Source organism: Oryzias melastigma, linkage group LG19 (genome assembly GCF_002922805.2).
Source record: "Oryzias melastigma strain HK-1 linkage group LG19, ASM292280v2, whole genome shotgun sequence".
NCBI lineage: Eukaryota > Metazoa > Chordata > Actinopteri > Beloniformes > Adrianichthyidae > Oryzias > Oryzias melastigma.
Window position 1 is genome coordinate 1,318,981 of NC_050530.1, and position 4,948 is coordinate 1,323,928.

Genomic DNA, 4,948 nt, shown 5'->3' on the forward strand with positions numbered 1-4,948 from the left:
CTAAACGTTTGTTCGAGCAATCCACACAAAATTTCACACACATGCCCCCAGATTAAGTCGACGCCCACAGCTAAAGTTTCATTGACCTTTGACCTCAGGAAGAGGTCGCCATTTTTAAATCAAAATAAAACCCCTTTAGGACCAGCTTCAAATTGAAACTCCTCCTGGGATTTCGATCTATCACCTCCTAACTCCTCGAGCATCACTATAAGCTACTTGTGCAAAAATGTTGCTAATAAAAATTGTTGATTTTAAATGGCGTTAGCATAGCGAGCTTGCAAAAGTCGCATCTCACTGTTGCTTGCACAATTTTTCCCGGACTACTATGAAAATTGAATGAGTGAGTCGTTAGCTCAAGCTGAACCAAATGATATGACATTTGATATGGAAATATTAGGAATGTGGGCGTGGTTAGCAAAAAACCTCAGTTTCTAAGGAAATACAAAAACGTACTTGTGCGGAGTCTTCTAAAAATTACACAAACCTGTTCGTCGCCCCCAGGTGGCCAAAAAATAAAATGGTTGCTATGGAGATAAAACCAACAGAAAACCCGCCATTTTGAAAAAAGTGTTGTTTTTCATGAATTTGTCACAGGCTACTAATGGAGGCCTGCAAAGCCAATCACAGCTTTTATTTTAATATAATTTTCCCAAATTTTGAGACAATTTTAAGAGTTTTAGTTAATATCTTATTTAAATAAAAGATTTTACCTTATCAAATCAAAGATAGTTGAGAATCGTGAGTCTGGTTTTGAGTGTTTAAATTTGGAGGAGACACTTACATGACGCTCCTCTTTCTGGAGCATGAATGCTCGGGTTACAGTAAGCGTGACTGAACTGATGAGACAGCATGTGGATGATGATGATGATGAGCTTACGAAGTAACAGACAGCACAGTCAGTGAGGCTGTGAGTGAGAACCAAGCCGCAGAAGCTCACGCTGCACCAGAGCATCCAGCACGAAGCTTTGAGGCAAATCTTCCGGGCAGAGGAGGTAAATGTGCTTTATTCGTGTGCCAGACAGGAATAAACTCTGCTCCACCACCACGCAGGAGGTGCAGAACAGACAATACATCCATCCCCACATGTGTGCAGGAACCAGAAACTTTGATGGCGAGAGCCTGAGCGTGTGTGTGCTGGTGGGAGATCTTCTATCCCGTCTTGGCTGGACTCCACCGCCACTGGCTGTACAGTGTAATTTTACCGCCTGTTTGATTCAGCTCGGCGAATTGTAAGCAGCTGACTCATCTTTTATTCCCCCTTTCTCCTCACTCGGCGAGCGGATAAAGCCCTCTCCTGCTCTTCTGTGGATGCTCATCCCTCTTCCTCTCCCTTGTCATGGCAACAGCGTTCTCTCGTGTAGTATTTGCTCGGCAGCCAGTTCGCATTGTCCCGCAGTCACCCGCGCCCACATATCAACAGGCAGGCCGGCTGTAGTGTACTGAAAAAGTCATTGTTATGCAACCTATGTTATGCCGCCTGCTGCTCCGTCGGTCTGTCTGTTCAAGTCCCTTCGCCGGTTCTCCGTCACGTCCGAGCCCGTCGTCGAAGAGCCGCCCGTGTTTTATTGAAGAACCTGCTTCATTAAAGGGACGATTTCACGAGTCATCTTTGTGGAAAATAGATGTTTGTGCTGCGTAAACAGAGCAGCTGGTTTTCTGACTTCCTCACATTAGCAAAGATTTGCTGCTAAATTCGTCCTTCAACGGACAATAAAAGATTCTTGAGTCGCCGCGGATCCTCAGGAGCGCGTGGGGTCCTCTCCATGAAACGGCTAAGCGGGTTATGTGTGAGCTCCCTCTTTATTTGCCCTTCTGTTTGCTTGCGGCTCGTGGGTCGTACGCTCATCCCTTCAGCCCGTATCTCTCCTCTGCAGCCTCCAGGACTGGGAGGATGGCGGCGCTTGCAGGGCCTCGCTGGACGCCCGCGGCGCTGCCGGGACTTCCTCCAGAAATCTCCTTTGTGCTCGGGAGGTTGAAGACAAAAGCGAAGGAGTTTCACGGTTCCACCTGGGAGTGATGGACATCCAGAAGCAACTTGTGGTCTAACTCCAAGTGAGACAATGATCCATAGATTTATGATTTGAATGAACTCTTTCTGTTAACTTTGAATGTCAGACTTTACGAAACACTTTTGAGGAACTTTTAGTTTTTGAAATACTGAGCAAAATATGGGAAATGAATGAGAAAGTTTTCAAATTTTAAGAAGATTATCAACAAACCTTTAAATACATTCATGGGATATGTTTCCATCTTTTATAGAAATCTGAAAAAAAAATTGGAGTCTAGCTAATATTTTAGCAACATGCTAACGTTTTTGGCTAATTTGTTATCTACTGGGTTTGTTTAGGCTAATTTAGAGTTTAGCTAATATTTTAACAACATGCTAACGTTTTTGACTAATTTAGTTTACTGTGGAATGTTAGGCTATTTTGAGGTTTAGCTAGTATTTAGGCAATGTGTTAGCTTTTTGATTAATTTGGCATCTACAAAGGTTTTTTTATGCTAATTTGAAGTTTAGCTAATATTTTAACAACATGCTAACGTTTTTGAATAATTTAGTTTACTGAGGAATTTTAGTCTATTTTGGAGCTTAGCTAGTATTAAAGCAACAAGCTAGCTTTTTGGCTAATCTGTCATCTACTGAGGTTTTCTGGGCTAATTTGGACTTTAGTTAGTATTTAAGCAACGAGTTAGGTTTTTTTTCATTTTGCTAATTTGCCACTTACAAAGGTTTTTAGGGTTATTTTAGAGTTTAGCTAGTATTCAAACAATGAGTTACCTTTTTTAAGCTTATTTGGCATCTACTAAGGTTTTTGCAGCTTATTTGGAGTTTAGCTAATATTTTAGCATCACGGTAACGTTTTTTTTTTTTTTACTAATTTAGTTAACTGAAGAAGTTTTGTCTATTTTGGAGTTTAGTTAGTATCTAAGCAACAAGCTAGCTTTTTTTAACTTATTTGACATCTACTAAGGTTTTTGGGGCTAACTTAGTTTATTTTAAGCAATAAGCCCGGTTTTTGGCTAGTTTGGCATCTACTGAGGTTTTAAGGGGTAATTTTGAGTTGCTAACTAGAAGTTAGACCAATGAACCAAAGATTTATTATTTGAATGCACTCTTTCTGTTAATTTTTAATGTCAGAGTTTACTAAACACTTTTGAGGATTTACTTCAAAATCTTTTAAAAGTTAAGCAATGTCAATTTGTCCACCAGATGTTTCTGCATTTGACAACTATGATACCAAACATGACCAACCCTGAGGAGAAACATGCTAGGAAACTAGTAGTTATCCATGTCTGTGATTTTTAAAAATGTAGACTCATTTAGCAAAAAAAAAAAAGGCATGAATGTGATGCATTTAAAACCAATTGTGTTCTCCTTAAAGTCCCACCCCATCTTTATTTTTCTCTATCATTTCCAGTAATCTTTAAATTATGATTCTGCAGTTTTTAGCCAAAATCAAAAACTTTATTTCAATATTTTCTGCTGCTCATTAGAAATACAATTCTGGGTTGTAGGTTGTTGGTGCAGAAGTTAGTTCCACTCATTTCCCATCAAATCTGGTTGTACACTCTCTCATGCTATCTTATCACAACCGCAAGCTAGCATTAGCATAGCAAAACAATAAGCTGAGCTATCCGACCGCACAATTTTGAGCCAGATACCATCTCAGATGAGGAAAATTATAAAAAACAACGAGTCCTTCTGTTATTTAAACCTTATTAGTAGTTTTCAATCTTTCTTTTTGCGTATTTGAATATTTGTTTCCTAAATCCAATAGGTTTTTACTTGTTTCTCGGTCTGTTTTTGCAGTGAATACTTAGATCTTAGTCACGATCCTAGATAAATACGTTCCATTGTCATGACACTCCCTGATGTATGAGCCTCAAAGGAACCACAAGAACACATCTCCACTTAAGACCCTCATCTCTACGGCCCTCCGCGGGCCGGACAACCCAAAAACCTGCAGCACCCGAATGGGTCAACCTTCATTTGACTACAATGCTAACGTTTATGCATCTAAAAACAGGCATATCCCTTATGCAAGGCGCTCCCAATCCCCACTGTGGGATGATGAAACAACCAATCAGAACCATCACACGAACATCAGGAACTGTCAGAGCTGCTCAGTCAAAGTATCGTCCCCAAAATAGCTTTTTATTTCCTGTAAATGAGAGGTTTGCCTGAGTGGAGAAAGCCTTCAGCAGGAGTGTGAACTCTGGTGAGGATGAGGGGCTGTGGCAGTTAGTCAGAAACAGCCTGTAAAGTAGGTTACCCACTTTATTGTTTGAGCAGCTGTTTGGTCATCTGGACCAAACAACGAGCCAATTAGCTTTTGACCAAGGTTTCTGTCTGTGAACATTAGATCAGAATTCTTCTTGTTTCTACTCCAACGGTGAGGCTTTCCTATGGTAACCACTTAAAACTGGATTTTAGTCGATAAAATCATCTTTGTTTTAGCTTGTCTCGGGTAATACTACTGAATTATTAGCTAGAAATTATTAATTGTGTGAATGTTTAGTAAACATTCACACTATAGTGATTCTCCTGCTCCTTTCTATGCGTGTTTCAGCACATAAAAACTCAAGCACACTTTCAGCGATTTCAGTAATCTTGGTATCAAAACGCTCAGATCGTTCAGGACGTTACTGCTTGGATTTTTGGTATTTATAAACTTTATAGTTTTTGAAATACTGAGCAAAATATGTTCTATTGGAAATGAATGAGAAAGTCTTCAAATTTTAAAAATTTGAAGTAGATTAGCAACAAGCTTTTAAATATTTTAATGGGTTATGTAGTAATTAAAAAAATGGAATTTACCTAATATTTTAGCAACATGCTAACACTTTTGCCAAATGTGTGATCTAATGAGGTTTTCTTAGGCCAATTACAAGTTTAGCTTCTATTTTAGCAACATGCTAACGTTTTTGGCTAATTTAGTTTACTGAG

General features: G+C 39.4%; 1 protein-coding gene and 1 long non-coding RNA gene across 2 annotated transcripts in view; one reads left to right on the forward strand and one right to left on the reverse strand.

The window, feature by feature from the left end:
- shisa9a (shisa family member 9a) overlaps positions 1–4,948 on the reverse strand; it is a gene marked incomplete in the record, with an annotated part of 85,103 nt that overhangs the window by 32,930 nt on the left and 47,225 nt on the right.
- LOC118600186 overlaps positions 1,724–4,948 on the forward strand; it is a 23,380-nt gene continuing 20,155 nt past the window's right edge. The window contains exons 1-2 of the long non-coding RNA XR_004949762.1: positions 1,724–1,787; positions 1,875–2,052. This is a non-coding gene — a long non-coding RNA (uncharacterized LOC118600186). The remainder of the gene's footprint in view (positions 1,788–1,874; positions 2,053–4,948) is intronic.